Source organism: Schistocerca americana, chromosome 9 (genome assembly GCF_021461395.2).
Source record: "Schistocerca americana isolate TAMUIC-IGC-003095 chromosome 9, iqSchAmer2.1, whole genome shotgun sequence".
In the NCBI taxonomy this organism is placed as follows: domain Eukaryota; kingdom Metazoa; phylum Arthropoda; class Insecta; order Orthoptera; family Acrididae; genus Schistocerca; species Schistocerca americana.
The window spans coordinates 228870248-228897702 of record NC_060127.1 but is presented as its reverse complement, the minus strand read 5'-3'; positions in this window follow the sequence as shown (position 1 = coordinate 228897702).

Below are 27455 nucleotides of genomic sequence, written 5' to 3'. Positions count from 1 at the left end.
CTAGTTACAGATTCCGATGGTTCACTTCAGGTTTACTGTATCCCTTGGCCCTTCTTATTGACGATGAAACACAGCAATTGCATCGGAATTAAATTGAGAAGGCCCAATGCAGACTTAAGTACAAGAAGACTAACTCTTCCTACTGTCTATGTTTTGAACCATTCCTGTGACACTAGTTATAGACTCCGATGCTTCACTCCCGGTTTACTCTTTCCCTTGGACCTTCTTATTGACGTTCAACACAGAAATTGCATCGGAATTAAATAGAAAAGGCACAATGCAGACTGAAGTACAAGAAGACTGACTCTTCTTCAGTCTATCTTTTGAACCATTCTTGTGGCACTAGTTATGTATTCCGATGCTTCACTTCTGCTTTACTGTATAACTCTGATCTTCTTATTGACGATGAAACACAGAAATTGCATCGGAATTAAAAACAAAAGGCACAATGCCGACTTAAGTACAAGAAGATTGACTCTTCCTACTGTCTATGTTTTGAACCATTCCTGTGACACTAGTTATAGATACCGATGCTTCACTCCAGGTTTACTGTATCCCTTGGACATTCTTATTTACGATGAAACACAGAAATTGCATCGGAATTAAATACAAAATGTACAATGCTGACTTAAGTACAAGAAGACTGACTCTTCTTACTGACTATGATTTGAACCATTCCTGTGACACTAGTTATAGAATACGATGCTTCACTTCAGGTTTACTGTATCCCTTGTACCTTCTTGTTAAGGATGAAACACAGAAATTGTATCGGAATTAAATACAAAAGGCACAATGCCGACTTCAGTGCAAGAAGACTGACTCTTCTTACTGTCTATGTTTTGAACCATTCCTGTGACACTAGTTATAGATTCCGATGCTTCACTCAAGGTTTTCTGTATCCCTTGGACATTCGCATTGACGATGAAACACAGAAATTGCATCGGAATTCAATACAAAAGGCACAATGCCGCCTTAAGTACAAGAAGACTGACTCTTCTTACTGACTATGTTTGAACCATTTTTGTGACACTAGTTATAGATTCCGATGCTTCACTTAAGATTTACTGTATCCCTCTAACGTTCTTATTGACGATGAAACACAGTAATTGCGTCGGAATTAAATACAAAAGGCACAATGCCGAATTAAGTACAAGAAGACTGACTCTTCTTACTGTCTATGTTTGAACCATTCCTGTGACACTAGAAATAGATTCCGATGCTTCACTCTAGGTTTACTGTATCCCTTTGACGTTCTTATTGACGATGAAACACAGGAATTGCATCGGAAATAATTATAAAATGCACAATGCCGACATAAGTTTAAGAAAACTGACTCATCTTACTGTCTATGTTTTGAACCACTCCTGTGACACTAGTTACAGATTCCGATGCTTCTCTCCAGGTTTACTGTTTCCCTTGGACCTTCTTTTGACGATGAAACACAGAAATAGCATCGGAATTAAATACAAAAGGCACAATGCCGACTGAAGTACAAGAAGACTGACTCTTCTTACTGACTATGTTTTGAACCATTCCTGTGATACTAGTTACAGGTTCAGATGGTTCACTTCAGGTTTACTGTATCCCTCTGACCGTCTTATTGACGATGAAACACAGAAATTGCATCGGAATTAAATCCAAAAGGCACAGTGCCGAATTAAGTACAAGAAGAGTGATTCTTCTGACTGTCTATGATTTGAACCATTCCTGTGACACTAGTTATAGATTCCAATGCTTCACTTCAGTTTTACTGTATCCTTCTGACATTCTTATTGACGATGAAACACAGAAATTGCAGCGGAATTAAATACAAAAGGCACAAGGCCGACTTAAGTACAAGAAGACTTACTCTTGCTACTGTCTATGTTTTGAACCACTCCTGTGACACTAGTTATACATACCGATGCTTCACTCCAGGTTTACTTTATCCCTTGGACCTTCTTATTTACGATGAAACACAGAAATTGCATCGGAATTAAATACAAAAGGTACAATGCTGACTTAAGTACAAGAAGACTGACTCTTCTTACTGATTATGATTTGAACCATTCCTGTGACACTAGTTATAGTTTCCGATGCTTGACTTCAGGTTTACTGTATCCCTTGGACCTTCTTATTGACGATGAAACACAGAAATTGTATCGGAATTAAATACAAAAGGCACAATGCCGACTTAAGTACAAGAAGACTGACTCTTCTTACTGACTATGATTTGAACCATTCCTGTGACACTAGTTATAGATTCCGATGCTTCACTTCTGGTTTACTGTATCCCTTGGACTTTCTTATTGACGATCAAACTCAGATATTGCATCTGGATTAAATACAAAAGGCACAATGCCGACTTATGTACAAGAAGACTGACTCTTCTTGATGACCATGTTTTGAACCATTCCTGTGACACTAGTTATAGATTCCGATGCTTCACTTCAGGATTACTGTATCCCTCTGACCCTCTTATTGAGGATGAAACACAGAAATTGCATCGGAATTAAATACAAAAGGCACATTCCGACTTAAGTACAAGATGACTGACTGTTCTTACTGTCTATGTTTTGAACCATTCCTGTGGCACTAGTTATGGATTCCGATGCTTCACTCCAGGTTTACTGTGTCCCTTGGTCCTTCTTATTGAGGAAGAAACACAGAAATTGCATCGGAATTAAATAGAAGAGGCTCAATGCCGACTTAAGAACAGGAAGACTGACTCTTCCTACTGTCTATGATTCGAACCATTCCTGTGACACTAGTTTTAGATTCCGATGCTTCACTTCAGGTTTACTGTATCCCTCTGATATTCTCATTGACGATGAAACACAGAAATTGCATCGGAATTAAATACAAAAAGCGCAATGCCGACTTAAGAACAAGATGACTGACTCTTCTTACTGTCTATGTTTTTAACCATTCCTGTGACACTGGTTATAGATTCCAATGCTTCACTTCAGTTTTACTGTATCCCCCTGCCATTCTTATTGACGATGAAACACAGAAATTGCAGCGGAATTAATTACAAAAGTCACAATGCCAACTTAAGTACAAGAATACTGACTCTTCTTACCATCTATGTTTTAACCATCGCTGAGACACTACTTATAGATTCCAATGCTTCACTCCAGGTTTACTGCATCCCTTGGAGCTTCTTATTGACGATGAAACACAGAAATTGCATCGGAATTAAATACAAAAGGCACAATGCCGGTTTAAGTACAAGAATACTGACTCTTCTTACTGTCTATGTTTCGAACCATCCCTGTGACACTAGTTATAGATTCCGATGCTTCACTGCAGGTTTACTGTATCCCTTGGACCTTCTTATTGACGATGAAACACAGAAATTGCATCGGAATTACATAGATAAGGCACAATGCCGACTTATGTACAAGAAGACTGACTCTTCCTACTGTCTATGATTTGAAACATTCCTGTGACACTAGTTATAGATACCGATGCTTCACTGCAGGTTTACTGTATACCTTGGCCCTTCTTATTTACGATGAAACACAGAATTTGCATCGGAATTAAATACAAAAATTACAATGCCGACTTAAGTACTAGAGGACTGTCTCTTCTTACTGACTATGATTTCAACCATTCCTGTGACACTAGTTATAGATTCCGATGCTTCTCTTCAGGTTTACTGTATCCCTGGGACCTTCTTATTGACGATGAAGCACAGAAATAGTATCGGAATTAAATACAAAAGGTACAATGCCGACTTAAGTGCAAGAAGACTGACTCTTCATACTGTCTATGTTTTGAACCATTCCTGTGACACTAGTTATAGATTCCGATGCTTCACTCCAGGTTTACTGTATCCCTTGGACCTTCTTATAGACGATGAAACGCAGAAATTGCATCTGGATTTAATACAAAAGGCACAATGCCGACTTATGTACAAGAAGACTGACTCTTATTACTGACTATGTTTTGAACCATTCCTCTGACACTAGTTATAGATTCCGATGCTTCACTTCAGGTTTACTGTATCCCTCTGACCCTCTTATTGGCGATGAAACACAGAAATTGCATCGGAATTAAATACAAAAGGCACATTCCGACTTAAGTACAAGATGACTGACTGTTCTTACTGTCTATGTTTTGAACCATTCCTGTGACACTAGTTATGGATTCCGATGCTTCACTCCAGGTTTACTGTGTCCCTTGTACCTTCTTATTGACGATGAAACACAGAAATTGCATCGGAATTAAATACAAAAAGCGCAATGCCTGCTTTAGTACAAGAAGACTGACTCTTCTTACTGTCTATGTTTTGAACCATTCCTGTGACCATAGTTATAGATTCCGATGCTTTACTTCAGATTTACTGTATCCCCCTGACCGTCGTATTGACGATGAACACAGAAATTGCATCGGAATTAAATACGAAAGGCACAATGCCGACTCAAGTACAAGAAGACTGGCTCTTCTTCCTGTCTATGATTTGAACCTTTCCTGTGACACTAGTAATAGATTCAGATGCTTCACTTCAGGTTTACTGTATCGCTCTGTTCTTCTAATTGACGATGAAACATAGAAATTGCATCGGAATTAAATACAAAAGGCACAATGCCGACTTAAGTACAAGAAGACTGACTCTTCCAACTGTCTATGTTTTGAAACTTTCCTGTGACAGTAGTTATAGATTCCGATGCTTCACTTCAGGTTCACTGTATTCCTCTGTTCTTCTAATTGACGATGAAACATAGAAATTGCATCGGAATTAAATACAAAAGGCACAATGCCGACTTAAGTACAAGAAGACTGACTCTTCCTACTGTCTATGTTTTGAACCATTGCTGTGACACTAGTTATAGATTCCGATGCTTCACTCCAGGAATACTGCATCCCTTGGACCTTCTTATTGACGATGAAACCCAGAAATTGCATCGGAATTGAATAGAAAAGGCACAATGCTGACTTAAGTACAAGAAGAATGACTCTTCCTACTGTCTATGTTTTGAACCATTCCTGTGGCACTAGTTACAGATTGCGATGCTTCACTTCAGGCTTACTGTATCCCTTGGACCTTCTTGTTGACGATGAAACACAGAAGTTGCATCGGAATTAAATACAAAAGGCACAATGCCGACTTAAGTACAAGAAGACTGACTCTTCCTACTGTCTATGCTTTGAACCATTCCTGTGACACTAGTTATAGATACCGATGCTTCACTCCAGGTTTACTGTATCCCTTGGACCTTCTTATTTTCGATGTATCACAGATATTGCATCGGAATTAAATACAAAAGGTATAATGCTGACTTATGTACAAGAAGACTGACTCTTCTTACTGACAATGATTTGAACCATTCCTGTGACACTAGTTATAGATTCCGATGCTTCACTTCAGGTTTACTGTATCCCTTGGACCTTCTTATTGACGATGAAACACAGAAATTACACCGGAATTATATAGAAAAGGCACAATGCCGACTTAAGTACAAGAAGACTGACTCTTCCTACTGTCTATGATTTGAACCATTCCTGTGACACTAGTTTTAGATTCCGATGCTTCACTTCAGGTTTACTGTATCCCTCTGACATTCTCATTGACGATGAAACACAGAAATTGCATCGGAATTAAATACAAAAAGCGTAATGCCGACTTAAATACAAGATGACTGACTCTTCTTACTGTCTATGTTTTTAACCATTCCTCTGACACTAGTTATAGATTCCAATGCTTCACTTCAGTTTTACTGTATCCCCCTGACATTCTTATTGACGATGAAACACAGAAATTGCATCGGAATTAAGTACAAAAGGCACAATGCCGACTCAAGTACTAGAAGACTGACTCTTCTTACTGTCTATGTTTTGAACCATTCCTGTGACCGTAGTTATAGATTCCGATGCTTCACTTCAGATTTACTGTATCCCCCTGACCGTCGTATTGACGATGAACACAGAAATTGCATCGGAATTAAATACAAAAGGCACAACGCCGACTCAAGTACAAGAAGACTGGCTCTTCTTCCTGTCTATGCTTTGAACCATTCCTGTGACACTAGTAATAGATTCAGATGCTTCACTTCAGGTTTACTGTATCCCTCTGACCTTCTTATTGACGATGAAACACAGAAATCGCATCGGAATTAAATACAAAAGGCACAATGCCGACTTAAGTACAAGAATACTGACTCTTCTTACCGTCTATGTTTTAACCATCGCTGAGACACTAGTTGTAGATTCCGATGCTTCACTCCAGGTTTACTGTATCCCTCTGACCTTCTTATTGACGATGAAACACAGAAATCGCATCGGAATTAAATACAAAAGGCACAATGCCGACTTAAGTACAAGAAGACTGACTCTTCCTACTGTCTATGATTTGAACGATTCCTGTGACACTAGTTATAGATACCGATGCTTCACTCCAGGTTTACTGTATACCTTGGACCTTCTTATTTACGATGAAACACAGAAATAGCATCGGAATTAAATACAAAAGTTACAATGCCGACTTAAGTGCAAGAAGAGTGACTCTTCTTACTGACTATGATTTGAACCATTCCTGTGACACTAGTTATACATTCCGATGCTTTACTTCAGGTTTACTGTATCACTCTGACATTCTTATTGATGATGAAACACAGAAATTGCATCGTAATTAAATAGAAAAGGCACAATGCCGTCTTAAGTACAAGAAAACTAACTCTTCTTACTATCTATGTTTTGACCCATTCCCGTGACACTAGTTATAGGTTCCGATGCTTCACTTCATGTTTACTGTATCCCTCTGACCTTCTTATTGACGATGAAACACAGAAATTGCATCGGAATTAAATACAAAAGCACAATGCCGACTTAAGTACAAGAGTTCTGACTCTTCTTACTGTCTATGTTTTGAACAATTCCTGTGACACTAGTTATAGATTCCGATGCTTCACTTCAGGTTTACTGTATCCCACTGACCTTCTTATTGACGATGAAACACAGAAATTGCATCGGAATTAAATACAAAAGGCACAATGCCGACTAAAGTACAAGAAGACTGGCTCTTCTTACTGTCTATGTTTTGAACCATTCCTGTGACACTAGTTATAGATTTCGATGCTTCACTTCAGGTTTACTGTATCCCTCTGACCTTCTTATTGACGATGAAACACAGAAATTGCATCGGAATTAAATACGAATGGCACAATGCCGACTCAAGTACAAGAAGACTGGCTCTCCTTACTGCCTGTATTTTGAACCTTTCCTGTGAGACCGGTTTTAGATTCCGATGCTTCACTTCAGGTTTACTGTATCACTCTGACCTCCTTATTGACGATGAAACACAGAAATTGCATCGGAATCAAATACAAAAGGCACAATGCCCAGTCAAGTACAAGAAGACTGGCTCTTCTTACTGTCTATGTTTTGAAACTTACCTGTGAGACCGGTTTTAGATTCCGATGCTTCACTTCAGGTTTACTGTATCCCTTGGATCTTCGTATCGACGACGAAACACAGAAATTGCATCGGAATTAAACAAAAATGGCACAATGCCGACTTAAGTACAAGAAAACTGGCTCTTCTTACTGTCTATGTTTTGAACCATTCCTGTGACACTAGTTACAATTCCGATGCTTCACTTTAGGTTTACTGTATCCCTCTGACCTTCTTATTGACGATAAAACACAGAAATTACAGCGGAATTAAATACAAAAGGCAAAATGCCGACTTAAGTACAAGAAAACTGACCCTTTATAAAATTTATAAAATAAATAAAATAAAATAAAATATTAATTATTTTATCTGTATGATTGTCTCTCCTATGAGTCGTCAGGTTTTAATTATTTGGTATCAGACGCTTGACAATGGCTTTTTCGTAAAGGCAATGTTACTCGTAGTTGACCGTGAAATAAAACTGAAATAATCGGACTTCGTAATTGAATCGTTTCCAAAGACTGCTGCGGTTGGTGCGGACTCATAAACTAAATCTCAATATTACAATAATTTGCCAGCCATGCCAAAACGTCATACATAGGTGATTGTCTACTAAACAAAAAATTTCACAGTTAGTTAAATCAGATATATTCAATGAATAATCCTACAGTTCATAATCCTACTAACTTTTATAAATATAAATTCTTTTCAGAATCGAGTGCCTAGTATGGTTGCAACTCGCAGTAATTTTCTATAACATGAAATATGGCGGTGTGCCAGACAGTAAACTAAAATACGTGCTTCACGCACCACTTCTACCAGAGCTCTCCCTTCTTAATCAAACATACGAGTAACGTAATTGTGCTTTTGTTTTATCAGCGACACAGCGGTGCAGTTGTGTGCCATAGGCTTTATTTATTTGTCACTGATTATTTATTTAATTAATATCTCGCGTTTCCGAGGAAACTCACGCTCGGCATGCAAATGTGCCTTTATATTGCCCCCTGAATTGCGAGGCGAAAGGACACACCTGCAGGCGAGCAATTCACCTAAAGGCACAAGAAAATCTAAGTTATCTACAACTATTTACATGACCTACATTATACACATTATACACATTATATACAACTTTGAATGACGCGGGTGCGCCGTAAAAGTTCTTATGTTGGCAGATAGAGTGCGCGCATGCGCAGAAGCGTCTGTGTGACTGCCATTATGTCGTACAGTTAGATCACGCGGCACAGTATTGCAGTTCATATTGTTCGTGTGCGCGCGTTTCTCAGTCGTTGCACAAAGAAAATATTCAACCAAGATTACATATGAAGACTACATTCTATGACAGGTAACTTAGTTTTAAATTTACAATATTCGTTATAACACAATACAACTTAGATTGTTGAATGTTCTTAGTTACATAGTATTGTTTTGAAATACTTCAAAGAAAAATGTCCGTATTTTTCAGGTGCGTTGACCTATACACATCGTGTCGTTATCACAGTTAATATTCATCTGCTGCACAATAATTTTTTTACAGGTTAGTATCGTCGTGGTAAAGTTTTTTGATCACAGTAACATCGTTGTATAACAACGTGATTAATACATAAGCGTGTCCATTTCCCATTTCCATTATAGTCGTTGTGATGCAGTTCGTTGTGAGTAAAAGCATTGCTTATTACAGATCAGACGTAACCCGTCGAGTAATTGGTCCACGTGCAGTTCGTTTTTTTTTACATTCTGTGGAAGCTTGGTTGCATAACCTCGGACGGCACATAGCTGGCGTCGATCCTTGGACAGTCCAGGTAAGCGTGTCCGTCACATTTCGAGAACATTTCATTCCCTGAAGTTCCAACCAAAATTCTTCCACCCGTCGTGTTGTTTTCTGGACAGGCACTTTGTGTCCATTTAATCCAGTTAACATCTTGAAGTTGGGTACTGTAGTAATGTCACTAGACGATGCACGAATTATTCACTTCACATTTTCAGTTTTTTGCTGAATATAGCTCACCTAAATGTTCGTAGTTATTAATCAAGGAAATCGTTCATCGCGTTTACATAGGTACGATGCATAATGAATGGCATTAACCGTTTCCTTCACATAGGTTTCTGCGTAGTTCCAGAGTTAGTAATGTTCGTTAATGTCCGTGAACAGAGGTTCACTATGCAATGTCTTTTTGGCACTCGTTTTGTTCAAATTTTTACATGATACATCAGTTAAAAAGAAAATAAGTAATTATACATACACACGTCACATATTTTCTTAGCATAAACATAATACAGTTGCACATAAACATGTTTACATCATCATTACATCGCTATAGGTTATTACATTGTGTCACATTTGATTACATGAATTGCAGATATTTACATCCTCTTTAGCGGTTTTGCTGGGATATTATCGATGTTTTTTTTTTTTGTGATGTCATCTGAAATTAAGGTAGGTTAGACACAACATTCATTACATCAGTAGGCAAGACCAGGCGTATTCACTACTCAATAAATATTCAAAATAGTAAGAGAGAGAAAAATGTTCGATTCCTGGCGTTTTGTCCGTGTGTGTAGAGTGTCTGTGTGGCCTTGACTACTGATAGATGCTTTTTGTGTTGAGAGATTTGCGTCTAATCTATTTCTCAAAGTAAAAGATCGCTTGACAGATGACGTCTGTCGGTTCGTCAGGTGTCATACCAAGTCAGTGGTACCTACAATAACAAATGTTCCGTGAAAAATTAATATATCATTCACTGCTACGTAATCATAAATTTTACTTTAATATTCTCGGTGGAGCCGCGGCGTTGAAAGAAAAGATCTTCTGTCTTCAACTGCGACTCTGGAACGCTGAAATGAAAGTTTCTATACTACTTATTATCTGTTTTGTAGCAACAGAGTTTTTTCGAGTTGCTTAGCAATATATTGATGGGTATGACTTTGACATTATTCAGCATGAAATGCTCTAAGTTCTCGGTGAGCGTATAGCCCAATAATTTTGTTAGTTCTACGATGTTGTAACAGATACGCACCAGGGTGCGGTATGTTAACAATTATATAAGGTCCTTCATATAGCAGACGCCACTTAGCATTGCGTCGTTTGAGTGCAACAGATTTATGATGAGTACGAAGTAGTACAAGCATTCCTACCTCGAATTTTTGTTTTCTTTTTATTATGTATCTGTGATGTTTGTTTCGTATCTGTGCGTGATGTGTCAGCGTAGTCAATACTTCTTTTATTTTCTGTTCAGGTGTGATTTCCTTGTCTGACAACTTAGGTAATGGTTCTATCCCCTGTCGTTCTGTTTGCAATTGAACATGATCTCGTTAGGTGTGTAATTTGTATCGTAAATATTTAAGTTATTGTGTACGTCTTCGAAAAGACTTAGGTAGGACACCCAATTAGTATGTTTTGATGAAATATAGGTCCTCATGAATCGATTTAATTCTCGGAAAAGTCTCTCGGTCGCGTTACATTGTGGACTAAACCTCGAAATAAATATACTTTTAATGTTATTGTCCTTCAAGAAATTTCTCCATTTGTACCCAGAATAGTATGCTGCATTATCTGATAGAATTGCTTTAGGTTTTCCCACGTGCGTCAGGTAATCACTTGAGAATCTTCGTATTATAGCACTTGCAGTGGCGGATTTTAAAGCATAAAGTTTAACATGTTTAGAAAATATATCGTAAAAAGCTAAGATATATTTGACGCCTCCAGAGCTTGCTGGATGCGGTCCACTGATGTCAGTACACAGAATTTCCAGGGGTTTACTAGGTAAAATAGAATGTAAATCTGTTTTTGTGGATAAATTCTGAGGTTTTGATATTTGACATATGACACATGTTTTCAGTTCCCTGTACATTTTTCTTCTCATATTGCTAAAATAACAGTATGTACTGAGCTTCGCTAAACACTTTTTTGTCCCATAATGACCCCAAACTAAGTGTGTGTGCCAAATTAAATTACGTTCAGACTCTTTGGGAATGCATACACACCAGTTAGTAGCATTTGGATGTCGGCGGTAAAATAGCACATCATTGTGTAACTTGTAATACTTAGTCAAAGGATGATTGTGTTTTTCTACCAGTAATGTTATTATTTTATACCAGTGAGGATCAGATTTTTGTAATTCAGCCATGTTTCTGCACATATCAATATAATATTGGTGATACTGCTTGTCTTGCATTAAGAGAATCCTGTAGTCATTTATATTTTCTAAGTCACTGTTGGTATCATTCATACCTTGTGGAAGTCTAGACAAAGTGTCTGCAATGGTGTTGTCCTTAACTCTTATGTACTTAATTTGAAAAGAGTAGTTCTGAAGTGTAACTGCCCATCGTCATAGTCTAGGATGTACAAGTTTACAAGTTAACAAAAATGTCAGGGCCTGGTGATCGGTGTAAATTACTGTATGTTTTCCAAAGAAATAATAATTGAATTTCTTGAATGCCCATACTATGGAAAGTGTTTCTAACTCAGTAGTGGAGTATGTACGCTCACATTCACTTAGAGTGCGACTCGCAAACCCAATAATTCTTATCTGTTCCTCCTCTTTATTCTTTACAACTTGAAATAAGCAACAGCCCAAGCCAGTACGTGAAGCGTCACAAGTCATACAAAAATCTAAATTGAAATCTGGATGGCTCAAAATGTTAGCATTCACTAAAGCATGTTTAATTGTATTAAAGTCATTCTGGCACTGTTCCGACCAGATCCAAACTTGATTCTTTCTGAGTAGATTTAGCAGATGTTTACTGTTCAAAAGTGGTTGTGGCAAAAAACGTCTGAAAAATGAACATAGCCCAAGGAATGATTTTAACTGCTTTTTAGTTCGAGGGCTAGGAAAGTTTCTGATAGCATCTAATTTACTGGGATCCGGACGTATGCCCTGTGAATTAATGATATGTCCTAAATACTTTATCTCACTGCAACCAAACTTTGATTTTCTAAGATTGGCTGTGACTCCAGCTTGCGCAAATTTTTCTAAAATTCTTTGAAGTGTGTCAACGTGTTCATTCCAGGAGTGTGTAGCTATCAGTATATCATCTACATAGTGTGTGACTGTCTCAACTAAATCGTCGCCAAGCACGGTATCCAGGGCTGTAATGAATACCCCAGAGCTGACATTCAGTCCGAAGGGTAGAACACAAAACTGATAGGTTCGCCCCCCGAACATAAATGCAGTATATTTCCGAGAATCAGGAGTGATACCCACCTGCCAAAACGAATTAGCGAGATCTATTGTGGAAAAATATTTTGCATCTAGAAATTTCTGTAATTGCTCTTCTAAATTTTCAGGTTTTGTGTGAACCGGTAAAATTATTTCATTAATAGCTCGTGCGTCTAACACTAACCTAATGCTTCCATTTGATTTTTTGACAACAAGTAGAGGACTACAGTAAGGTGAGGTGGATGGTTCAATGACCTTCCAGTCTAACATTTGTTTTAATTCTTGCCACACAGCAGGTCGTTGAGATAACGGTACGTTATATGTCTTATGGTAGAAGATCTTGTGAGGCTTAACTTCAATCTTGTACACATACGTGTTGATAACACCTTATCGTTTGGTAAAAACTTGTAAATATTTGGATAACACTTCCTGTAGTTTTATACGTTCATGTACACTGAGAGCTGTAGCTTCACTTATCTTATGATCAAGCAATGTTTTCAAGTCTATTAGCTCTGCGTCAGATGAGTGTGTTTGCATGTCTTGAATGTCTTTGTCAAGTACTAACTGAACCTTGTACCCAGTACAGTGTTTGTCATGCTTTAGAGTTCTCCTGTCCAAATCAATAATAATTACCCTGCTTTTATCATTTAAAATACATTTACCTTTGGAGAAGTCTATAATGCAATCCTTCTCGCTCATAATATCTATTCCTAATATGCAATTAGTCACAAGGTTTTGTACAACCAGGAATGGCCATTGTACGGTTCCATTACCTATTTTAACGTTTACAAAAACTTGCTTCGTAACCCTACATGACTTATTACCTAGTGCAGTAGTTATTTTACAGTTTTGGGCAGAAAACTCAGGCACAGGTTCCAATTCACACATCTTTTTATAAAAATTAAAAGATAAAACGCTCACAGCTGCACCTGTATCTAGGATAATAGTAGTTGGAATCCCACCTACTACACCAGTAGTGGATGCTAAAACAATTTCATTTGTGTCTAAACGACATTGTGTACTGTCTTGTAAAAGTTCATCTGATATATTGTTATTGTGGTTGTATCTTATAAATAAAACAGGTAGTTTTTGTTTAGAATTACTCGGCATATCATTATTCCGTTGTTCAAGTGTGATGTCAAATAACTGATTAACATTGAAGCCGCCCCCCAAGGATTCTTCAGCCACGACCTGGGGCAAAGTAGTGACTGTTTCTAGTTTGTTGGATTAGCATTTGTACTAGGTACTGACACAGATTGAGGTTGTGCATCAGGTGTCATTTCTATTATATTCACATTCGGATATTGCCTATTATGATCTCCAAACTTTTGCGGTTGTTGTTGCTGTTGCGCATTATAACTTACCTGTCGGTCGTAAGGTATGCTCCCATTTTGACCTGGTGGCTGCTGTGGTAAAGCAGAGTTTGAATGAAAGTACTGATCGTTACGAGTCCAACCTTGATGCTGTCTTGGCTCGTAGTTATTACTATTTCTATTTCTGTTTGTGTTTTTGTTATTACCTTTGTATCCGTTGTTACCGTTGTAGTTATTACCGCGGTGCCTTTTGTATGGATTGCCGCATGAAATGTTATTACTGTTGTAACTATTGTTTGTATTGGAATACGCGTGTTGATTTTGATTTCCGTACTGAGACGGCATGTGAGATTGCTGTTTTTGTTGTACCGCGTATCCAACTGTGGGCGCGCCAGAATTGTGTTGGCAAGCCTGCATGTTTTGCATACCACTAGTGTAAACATTGTGGCTGCTGTTTTGCCGCGCGAAGCGCTGATCTTCAAGTAACATGTCAACCGAATATAAAGCTGTGAAAAAATAATCTGAATCGTCATCCGGGATATGTAGGAGTTTTTCTTTAATATTGAAAGGCAATTTGGCCTTCAACGCACGGAGTATATCTCGCGTTGCGACTGGTTCGTCTAAAAAGTGTCCCATGTTCAAGTATTTTTCAAAATATCTGCGTAAGTTACCATTTTTACTGTTAAAAGTTTCAGGTTCTAAAATTTGTCTTCTGAGTCGCTCCTGAACGGATTGCGACCAGAATTTGTTCAGAAAAGCACGCTCAAACTCACTGTACGTGGTACATACGTCAGCTTGACTGTATGCCCAGACAGCTGCATCGCCTTGGATGTAACCGACAGTATATGAAATCTTTTTCCGGTCACTCCAAGTGCGTGGAAATGCGTTACTAAAAGATTTAAGAAAAATCACCGGATGAATGGTTCGTTTTTCAGGGATAAAAATCTGAAATTGCCTGTGTTTCATTAAGCTTTCGTCGTCCTTTGCATTATGATATGGATTTGTCCCACTGTAATTACTGCTATGTCCAGCTGGCGAGTAATTACGATAATGTTGCTGTGGTTTACCATGATAATAGCTTGTGTTTGTGTTTGCACATCGTGGTATGTGTTGTAGTCGTGGTGTGTTTTGTTCTTGTGTATTTGTCGTGTGCGGAACGTGTGTATCATACTCGAATGTATATTGGTTTCTGAACTGTACATTTTGACTGATATTTTCGTTACATTCAGACTGTGGTCGATCGGTGAATTGTCTCATGGGTGCAGTGACGGATTGTACTGCTTCACTGATCAGCTGTTTGTTATTAGTAATGTATTGCGCTACGGAGTCATCCACAATTGTTGGTAAATTTTCACGTAAGCATCTATCAAAATGTTTGTCTTTGTTGACTACCCAATCATGAAATTCTTTATTAATATTTTGAAAATGAGCTGTGGCATCAGATTGTAAAATGTCAGTCAGGTGTTGTTCAACATTGTCAAATTTATTCTGTACGTCAGTAATTCGTTTTTCAAGGTTGTCATGTACTGAAGGATATGTTTGAATTTGTTCAGTAAGAACTTCACACGTGACATTAAGGTTTTTTACTTGTGTCTGTAAAAGTGCTACGTCAGTTGTAGTCTTTTCTTGTCTCGTATTAAGCTGGGAAAATTTAGCACTGAGTTCTGTCATCTGTTTGGTCAGTGTGGCGTCTATATGTTCCACACGCTTACATAAAGTGTCATTACCTGTCTTGAGTGCTATGAGATCAGATTTGATTCCGTCATTTTGTGTCTTTAACTGTTCATTTTCCGTCTGTAAGGTTGCCATGTTTTCGGCGTTTTGCTTCATTAGCATTTGTAACATGTCGGCAATGTTTACCGTTTGCAAGGTCTCTGCCCCCGCCGCGTCATTAGACGTGACGTCATGCATTAACATGGGCTCTGATTGAGACTTTGAAATTTTTGTGGTGGAAGGCCTATTGTCAAAATTTTCGTCAACACTCGCGTCAATGTTTGATGAATCGTCACTACCGGTTGCTGTCGTAAAGTCATTTTCTAACATTTGTCTCTCGTCCGAGTCGGATTGCGTCTGAATAGTACGTCTTTGCTGTTCCATTTTTGCGTATTGTTTTCTAGTTATTACCATGCCACACGTGATATATGTTTCAAGAAAATATTTGACACTGATTTTAAAATAAAATGCAGTTGAGCACGAATCGGTCGTAGCAACAATGGCTGTCTGTTAATTTAAAAATATAAACTGAATTTGAGATTATTGGTAATGGCTGCTGGCCATGCTACATGATATCGTACAGAAGTCGGCCATATTGTACACTCGTGTATTGGTATTGTTGTATACGTTATTGTTTAAGGAAAAATACTGAGAATGGAATTTATCACTGAAACTGTTATGCGGAAAAGAAACACTACAGAATCTACTGAAAAGCTAATACACTGAATTATACGTCTGGTCAAGCCTGCTAATGCAAAGATGCTGCGTCTTACCTTATTTTGCTGGAAGCGTCTTTGCGTCTTCCCGCAAAATTTTATAATTGGCAAATATCTTCTGATTTCTGTTATTTCTCATATAGTCAAGTCCAGGTCCAGAAAGTTGATTTTTCACATAAAACAAAGAGAACAATGTAACAAATGACAAAATAAGAAGTCCGACACGCAGTCGCCAATATAAAATTAATAAAATAAATTAAATAAAATAAAATATTAATTATTTTATCTGTATGATTGTCTCTCCTATGAGTCGTCAGGTTTTAATTATTCGGTATCAGACGCTTGACAATGGCTTTTTCGTAAAGGCAATGTTACTCGTAGTTGACCGTGAAATAAAACTGAAATAATCGGACTTCGTAATTGAATCGTTTCCAAAGACTGCTGCGGTAGGTGCGGACTCATAAACTAAATCTCAATATTACAATAATTTGCCAGCCATGCCAAAACGTCGTACAGAGGTGATTGTCTACTAAACAAAAAATTACACAGTTAGTTAAATCAGATATATTCAATGAATAAGCCTACAGTTCATAATCCTACTTACTATTATAAATATAAATTCTTTTCAGAATCGAGTGCCTAGTATGGTTGCAACTCGCAGTAATTTTTTATAACATGAAATATGGCGGTGTGCCAGACAATAAACTAAAATACGTGCTTCTCGCACCACTTCTACCAGAGCTCACCCTCCTTAATCAAACATACGAATAACGTAATTGTGCTTTTGTTTTATCAGCGACACAGCGCTGCAGTTGTGTGCCATAGGCTTTATTTATTTGTCACTGATTATTTATTTAATTAATATCTCGCGTTTCCGAGGAAACTCACGCTCGGAATGCAAATGTGCCTTTATACCTTCTTACTGTCTATGATTTGAACCATTCCTCTGGCACTAGTTATCGATTCCGATGCTTCACTTCAGGTTTACTGTATCGCTCTGACCTTCTTATTTACGATGAAACACAGAAATTGCATAGGAATTAAATACAAAATGCACAATACCGAATTAAGTACAAGAAAACAGACTCTTCTTACTGTCTATGTTTTGAACCATTCCTGTGACACTAGTTATAGATTCCGATGCTTCACTTCAGGTTTACTGTATCCCTCTGACCTTCTTATTGACGATGAAACACAGAAATTGCATCGGAATTAAATACAAAAGGACAATGCCGACTTAAGTACAAGAAGACTGGCTCTTCCTACCGTCTATGTTTTGAACCATTCCTGTGACACTAGTTATAGTTTCCGATGCTTCACTTCAGGTTTACTGTATTCCTCTGACCGTCTTATTGACGATGAAACACAGAAATTGCATCGGAATTAAATACGTAGGCACAATGCCGACTCAAGGACAAAAAAACTGACACTTCTTACTTTCTATGTTTTGAAGCATTCCCGTGACACAACTTATAGATTCCGATGACTCACTTCAGGTTTACTGTATCCCTCTGACCTTCTTATTGACGATGAAACACAGAAATTGCATCGGAATTAAATACAAAAGCACAATGCCGACTTAAGTACAAGAGAACTGACTCTTCCTACTGTCTATGTTTTGAACCATTCCTGTGACACTAGTTATAGATTCCGATGCTTCACTTCGGGTTTACTGTATCCCTCTGACCTTCTTATTGACGATGAAACACAGAATTTGCATCGGAATTAAATACAAAAGGCACAATGCCGACTCAAGTACAAGAAGACGGGCTCCTCTTACTGTCTATGCTTTGAACCATTCCTGTGACACTAGTTACAGATTCCGATGCTTCACTTCAGGTTTACTGTATTCCTCTGACCTTCGTATTGACGATGAAACACAGAAATTGCATCGGAATTAAATACATAGGCACAATGCCGACTCAAGTACAAGAAGACTGGCTCTTCTTACTGTCTATAGTTTGAACCATTCCTGTGACACTAGTTATAGATTCCGATGCATCACTTCAGGTTTACTGTATCCCTCTGACATTCTTATTGACGATGAAACACAGAAATTGCATCGGAATTAAATAGAAAAGGCACAATGCAGTCTTAAGTACAAAAAAACTGACTCTTCTTACTATCTATGTTTTGACCCATTCTCGTGACACTAGTTATAGATTCCGATGCTTCACTTCATGTTTGCTGTATCCCTCTGACCTTCTTATTGACGATGAAACACAGAAATTGCATCGGAATTAAATACAAAAGCACAATGCCGACTTAAGTACAAGAGTTCTAACTCTTCTTACTGTCTATGTTTTGAACCATTCCTGTGACAATAGTTATAGATTCCGATGCTTCACTTCAGGTTTACTGTATCCCACTGACCTTCTTATTGACGATGAAACACAGAAATTGCATCGGAATTAAATACAAACGGCACAATGCCGATTCAAGTACAAAAAGGCTGGCTCTTCTTACTGTCTATGTTTTGAACCATTCCTGTGACACTAGTTATAGATTCCGATGCTTCACTTCAGGTTTACTGTATCCCTCTGACATTCTTGCTGACGATGAAACACAGAAATTGCATCGGAATTAAATAGAAAAGGCACAATGCCGACTTAAGTACATGAAAACTGATTCATCTTACTATCTATGTTTTGAACCATTCCTGTGACACTAGTTATACATTCCGATGCTTCACTTCAGGTTTACTGTATCCCTCTGACCTCCTTATTGACGATGATACACAGATATTGCATCGGAATTAAATACAAAAGGCACAATGCCGACTCAAGTACACGAAGACTGGCTCTTAATACTGTCTATGTGTTGAAACTTTCCGTTGAGAACGGTTTCAGATTCCGATGCTTCACTTCAGGTTAACTGTATCCCTCTGACCTTCTTCTTGACGATGAAACACAGAAATTGAGTCAGAATTAAATACAAAAGGCACAATGTCGACTTAAGTACAAGAAAACTGGCTCTTCTTACTGTCTATGCTTAGATCAATTCCTGTGACACTAGTTATAGATTCGGATGCTTCACTTCAGCTTAACTGTATCCCTGTGACCTTCTTATAGACGATGAAACACAGTAATTGAATCAGAATTAAATAGAAAAGGCACAATGCTGACTTAAGTACAAGAAAACTAACTCTTATTACTGGCTATGATTTGAACCTTTCCTGTGAGACCAGTTTTAGATTCCAATGCTTCACTTCAGGATTACTGTATCCTTTGGACCTTCTTATTGACGATGAAACACAGAAATTGAATCGGAATTAAATACAAAAGGCACAATGCCGACTTAAGTACAAGAAGACTGACTCTTCTTACTGACTATGTTTTGAACGTTTCCTGTGAGAACATTTTTAGATTCTGCTGCTTCAGTATATGGTTACTGCATCCCTTTGACCCTCTTATTGACGATGAAACACAGAAATTGCATCGGAATTAAATACAAAAGGCACAACGCCGACTTAAGTACAAGAAGACTGAATCTGCTTACAGACTATCATTTGAACAATTCCTGTGAGTCCAGTTTTAGATTCTGATGCTTCACTATATGTTTACTGTATCGCTTGGACCTTCTTATTGACGATTAAACAATGAAATTGCATCGGAATCAAATACAAAAGGCACAATGCCGACTTAAGTACAAGAAGACTGACTCTTCTTACTTACTATGATTTGAACATTTCCTGTGAGACCAGTTTTAGATTCCGATGCATCACTACATGTTTACTGTATCCCTTGGACCTTCTTATTGACGATGAAACACAGAAATTGCATCGGAATTAAATAGAAAAGGCACAATGCGGACTTAAGTACAAGAAAACTGACACTTCTTACTGTGTATGTTTTGAACCATTCCTGTGACACTAGTTACAGATTCCGATGCTTCACTTCAGGTATACTGCATCTCTCTGACCTTCTTGTTGACGATGAAACACAGGAATTGCATAAGAATTAAATACAAAAGGCACAATGCCGACTCAAGTACAAGAAGACAGGCTCTTTCTACTGTCTACATTTTGAAACTTTTCTCTGAAACCGGTTTTAGATTCCGATGCTACAATTCAGGTTTACTGTATCCCTTGGATCTTCTTATTGACGATGAAACACAGAAATTGCATCGGAATTAAATAAAAAAGGCACAATGTCGACTTAAGTACAAGAAAACTAACACTTCTTACAGTCTATGTTTTTAACCATTCCTGTGACACTAGTAATACATTCCGATGCATCACTTCAGGATTACTGTATCCCTCTGACCTTCTTATTCGACGATGAAACACAGAAATAGCGGCGGAATTAAATACAAAAGGCAAATTGCCGACTTAAGTACAAGAAAACTGACTCTTCTTACTGTCTTTGTTTTGAACCATTCCTGTGACACTAGTTATAGATTCCGATGCTTCACTTCAGGTTTACTGTATCCCTCTGACTTTCTTATTGACGGTGAAACACAGAAATTGCATCGGAATTAAAGACAAAAGCACAATGGCGACTTAAGTACAAGAGAACTGATTCTTCTTACTATCTATGTTTTGAACCATTCCTGTGACACTAGTTATAGGCTCCGATGCTTCACTTCAGGTTTACTGTATCCCTCTGACATTCTTATTGACGATTAAACGCAGATATTGCATCGGAATTAACTACAAAACAACCAATGCCGACTTAAGTACAAGAAAACTGATTCTTCTTACTGTCTATGTTTTGAACCATTCCTGTGCCACAAGTTATAGATTCCGATGCTTCACTTCCGGTTTACTGTATCCCTCTGACCTTCTTATTGACGATGAAACACATAAATTGCATCGGAATTAAAAACAAAATGCACAATGCCGAATTAAGTACAAGAAAACTGACTCTTCTTACTGTCTATGATTTGAACCATTCCTCTGACACTAGTTATAGATTTCGATGCTTCACTTCAGGTTTACTGTATCCCTCTGACATTTTTATTGACGATGAAACACAGAAATTGCATCGGAATTAAATACAAGACTCACAATGCCGACTTAAGTACATGAAAACAGATTCTTCTTTCTTTCTATGTTTTGAACCATTCCTGTGACACTAGTTATAGATTCCGATGCTTCACGTCAGGATCACTGTATCCCTCTGACCTTCTTATTGACGATGAAACACAGAAATTGCATCGGAATGAAATACAAAAGGCACAATGCCGACTTACTTAGAAGAAAACCGACTCTTCTTACTATCTATGTTTTGAACCACTCCTGTGACACTAGTTATAGATTCCGATGCTTCAATTCAGGTTTACTGTATCCCTCTGACCTTCTTATTGACGATGAAACACAGAAATTGCATCGGAATTAACTACAAAAGGCACAATGCCGACTTACGTACAAGAAAACTGACTCTTCTTAGTGTCTATGTTTAGAACCATTCCTGTGACACTAGTTGTAGATTCCGATGCTTCACTTCAGGATTACTGTATCCCTCTGACCTTCTTATTGACGATGAAACACAGAAATTGCACCGGAATTAATTACAAAAGGCACAACGCCGACAAAAGTGCAAGAAGACTGACTCTTCTTACTGACTATCTTTTGAACATTTTCTGTTATACCAGTTTTAGATTCCGATGCTTCACTATATGTTTACTGTATCCCTCTGACCTTTATATTGACGATGAAACACAGAAATTGCATCAGAATTAAGTAAAAAGGCAAAGTGCTGACTTAAGTACAAGGAGACTGACTCTTCCTACCGACTATGATTTCAACATTTCCTGTGAGACCAGTTTTAGATTCCGATGCTTCACTATATGTTTACTGTATCCCATGGACCTTCTTATTGACGATGGAACACAGAAATTGCATCGGAATTAAATAGAAAATGCACAATGCGGACTTAAGTACAAGAAAACTGACTCTTCTTACTGCGTATGTTCTGAACCATTCCTGTGACACTAGTTATAGATTCCGATGCTTCACTTCAGGTATGCTATATCTCTCCGACCTTCTTATTGACGATGAAACACAGAAATTGCACGGAATTAAATACAAAAGGCACAATGCCGACTCAAGTACACGAAGACTGGCTCTTCTTACTGTCTATGTTTTGAAACTTTCCTGTGAGACCGGTTTTAGATTCTGATGCTTCACTTCAGGTTTACTGTATCCCTCTGACCTTCTTATTGACGATGAAACACAGAAATTGCATCGGAATTAAATACAAAAGGCACAATGCCGACTTAAGTACAAGAGAACTGAGTCTTCTTACTGTCTATGTTTTGAATCATTCACGTGACACTAGTTATAGATTCCGATGCTTCACTTCAGGTATACTGTATCCCTCTGACCTTCTTATTGACGATGAAACATAGAAATTGCATCGGAATTAAATACAAGAGGCACAATGCCAACTTAAGTACAAGAAAACTAACTCTTCTTACTTTCTATGTTTTGAACCATTCCTGTGACACTAGTTATAGATTCCGAGGCTTCACTTCACGTTCACTGTATCCCTCTGACCTTCTTATTCACGATGAAACACTAAAATTGCAACGGAATGAAATACAAAAGGCACAAGGCCGACTTAAGTAGAAGAAAACTGACTCTTCTTACTGTCTATGTTTTGAAACATTCCTGTGAGACCGGTTTTAGATTCCGAAGCTTCACTACAGGTTTACTGTATCCCTTGGATCTTCTTATTGATTACGAAACACAGAAATTGCATCGGAATTAAATACAAAAGCACAATGCCGACTTAAGTACAAGAGAACTGACATTTCCTACTGTCTATGTTTGAACCATTCCTGTGACTCTAGTAATAGATTCCGATGCTACACTTAAGGTTTACTGTATCCCTCTGACCTTCTTATTGATGATGAAGCACAGAAATTGCATCGGAATTAAATACAAAAGGCACAATGCCGAATTAAGTACAAGAAAACTGTCTCTTCTTACTGTCTATGTTTTGAACCATTCCTGTGACACTGGTTATAGATTTCGATGCTTCACTTCAGGTGATCTGTTTCCCTCTGACCTTCTTATTGACGATGAAACAAAGAAATTGCATCAGAATTAAACACAAAAGGCACAATGGCGACTTAAGTACAAGAAGACTGACTCTTCTTACTGCCTATGTTTTGAACTATTCCTGTGACGCTAGTTATAGACTCCGATGCTTCACTTCAGGTTTACTGTATCCCTCTGACCTTCTTATTGACGATGAAACACAGAAATTGCATCGGAATTAAATACAAAAGGCACAATGCCGAATGAAGGACAAGAAGACTGGCTCTTCCTACTGCCTATGTTTTGAACCATTCCTGTGACACTAGTTATAGATTCCGATGCTTCACTTCAGGTTTACTGTATCCCTCTGATCGTCTTATTGACGATGAAACACAGAAATTGCAACGGAATAAAATACATAAGCACAATGCCGACTCAAGTACAAGAAGACTGGCTCTTCTTACTGTCTATGTTTTGAACTATTCCTGTGACACTAGTTATAGATTCCGATGCTCCACTTCAGGTTTACTGTATCCCTCTGAACTTTGTATTGACGATGAAACACAGAAATTGCATCGGATTTAAATACAAAAGCACAATGCCGATTAAGTACATGAAAACTGATTCTTCTTACCATCTATGTTTTGAACCATTTCTGTGACAGTAGTTATAGATTCCCATGCTTCACTTCAGTTTTACTGTATCCCTCTGACCTTCTTATAGACGATGAAACACAGAAACTGCATCGGAATTACATACAAATGGCACAATGCCGACTTAAGTACAAGAAAACTGACTCTTCTTACTGTCTATGTTTTGAACCATTCATGTGACACTGGTTATAGATTCCGATGCTTCACTTCAGGTTTACTGTATCCCTCTGTACTTCTTATTGACGATGAAACACAGAAATTGCATCGGAATTAAATACAAGAGGCACAATGCCGACTTAAGTACATGAAATCAGACTCTTCTTTCTTTCTATGTTTTGAACCATTCCTGTGACTCTAGTTATAGATTCCGATGCTTCACGTCAGGTTCACTGTATCCCTCTGACCTACTTATTGACGATGAAACACAGAAATTGCATCGGAATGAAATACAAAAGGCACAATGCCGACTTAAGTAGAAGAAAACTGACCCTTCTTAACGTCTATGTTTGAACCAGTCCTGTGACACTAGTTATAGATTCCGATGCTTCACTTCAGGTTTACTGTATCCCTCTGACCTTCTTATTGACGATGAAACACAGAAATTGCATCGGAATTAAATACAAAAGGCACAATGCCGACTAACGTACAAGAAAACTGACTCTTCTTAGTGTCTATGTTTAGAACCATTCCTGTGACACTAGTTGTAGATTCCGATGCTTCACTTCAGGTTTACTGTATCCCTCTGACCTTCTTATTGACGATGAAACACAGAAATTGCATCGGAATTAATTACAAAATGCACAACGCCGACATAAGTGCAAGAAGACTGACTCTTCTTACTGACTATCTTTTGAACATTTTCTGTTATACCAGTTTTAGATTCCGATGCTTCACTATATGTTTACTGTATCCCTCTGACCTTCATATTGACGATGAAACACAGAAATTGCATCAGAATTAAATACAAAAGGCACAGTGCTGACTTAAGTACAAGGAGACTGACTCTTCCTACCGACTATGATTTCAACATTTCCTGTGCGACCAGTTTTAGATTCCGATGCTTCACTATATGTTTACTGTATCCCATGGACCTTCTTATTGACGATGGAACACAGAAATTGCATGGGAATTAAATAGAAAATGTACAATGCGGACTTAAGTACAAGAAAACTGACTCTTCTTACTGCGTATGTTTTGAACCATTCCTGTGACACTAGTTATAGATTCCGATGCTTCACTTCAGGTATGCTATATCTCTCTGACCTTCTTATTGACGATGAAACACAGAAATAGCATCGGAATTAAATAGAAAAGGCACAATGCCGACTCAAGTACAAGAAGACTGGCCCTTCTTACTGTCTATGTTTTGAAACTTTCCTGTGAGACCGTTTTTAGATTCCGATGCTTGACTTCAGGTTTACTGTATCCCTCTGACCTTCTTATTGACGATGAAACACAGAAATTGCATCGGAATTAAATACAAAAGGCACAATGCCGCCTTAAGTACAAGAGAACTGAGTCTTCTTACTGTCTATGTTTTGAACCATTCACGTGACACTAGTTATAGATTCCGATGCTTCACTTCAGGTTTACTGTATGCCTCTGACCTTCTTATTGACGATGAAACATAGAAATTGCATCGGAATTAAATACAAGAGGCACAATGCCAACTTAAGTACAAGAAAACTGACTCTTCTTACTTTCTATGTTTTGAACCATTCCTGTGACACTAGTTATAGATTCCGATGCTTCACTTCATGTTCACTGTATCCCCCTGACCTTCTTATTGACGATGAAACACTGAAATTGCAACTGAATGAAATACAAAAGGCACAAGGCCGACTTAAGTAGAAGAAAACTGACTCTTCTTACTGTCTATGTTTTGAACCAGTCCTGTGACACTAGTTATAGATTCCGATGCTTCACTCCAGGTTTACTGTATCCCTCTGACCTTCTTATTGACGATGAAACACAGAAATGGCATCGTACTTAAAAAACAAAGGGCACAATGCTGACTTAAGTACAAGGAGACTGACTCTTCCTACTGACTATGATTTCAACATTTCCTGATTTCTACATTTCCTGTGAGACCAGTTTTAGATTCCGATGCTTCACTATATGTTTCCTGTATCCCATGGACCTTCTTATTGATGATGAAACACAGAAATTGCATCGGAATTAAATACAAAAGCACAATGCCGACTTAAATACAAGAGAACTGACACTGCCTACTGTCTATGTTTGAACCATTCCTGTGACTCTAGTAATAGATTCCGATGCTACACTTAAGGTTTACTGTATCCCTCTGACCTTCTTATTGATGATGAAGCACAGAAATTACATCGGAATTAAATACAAAAGGCACAATGCCGAATTAAGTACAAGAAAACTGACTCTTCTTACTGTCTATGTTTTGAACCATTCCTGTGACACTTGTTATAGATTCCGATGCTTCACTACAGGTTTACTGTATCCCTCTGACCTTCTTATTGACGATGAAACACATAAATTGCATCGGAATTAAATAGAAAAGGCACAATGCCAACTTAAGTACAAGAAAACTGACTCTTTTTACTGTCTATGTTTTGAACCATTCCTGTGACACTAGTTATAGATTGCGATGCTTCACCTCAGGCATACTGTATCCCTCTGACCTTCTTATTGACGATGAAACACAGAAATTGCAACGGAATTAAATACAAAAGGCACAATACCGTCTTAAGTACAAGAGAACTGACTCTTCTTACTGTCTATGTTTTGAACTATTCACGTGACACTAGTTATAGATTCCGATGCTTCACTTCAGGTTTACTGTATCCCTCTGACCTTCTTATTGACGATGAAACACAGAAATTGCATCGGAATTAAATACAAAAGGCACAATGCCGACTTACGTACAAGAAAACTGACTCTTCTTAGTGTCTATGTTTAGAACCATTCCTGTGACACTAGTTGTAGATTCCGATGCTTCACTTCAGGTTTACTGTATCCCTCTGACCTTCTTATTGACGATGAAACACAGAAATTGCATCGGAATTAATTACAAAATGCACAACGCCGACATAAGTGCAAGAAGACTGACTCTTCTTACTGACTATCTTTTGAACATTTTCTGTTATACCAGTTTTAGATTCCGATGCTTCACTATATGTTTACTGTATCCCTCTGACCTTCATATTGACGATGAAACACAGAAATTGCATCAGAATTAAATACAAAAGGCACAGTGCTGACTTAAGTACAAGGAGACTGACTCTTCCCACCGACTATGATTTCAACATTTCCTGTGCGACCAGTTTTAGATTCCGATGCTTCACTATATGTTTACTGTATCCCATGGACCTTCTTATTGACGATGGAACACAGAAATTGCATGGGAATTAAATAGAAAATGCACAATGCGGACTTAAGTACAAGAAAACTGACTCTTCTTACTGCGTATGTTTTGAACCATTCCTGTGACACTAGTTATAGATTCCGATGCTTCACTTCAGGTATGCTATATCTCTCTGACATTCTTATTGACGATGAAACACAGAAATAGC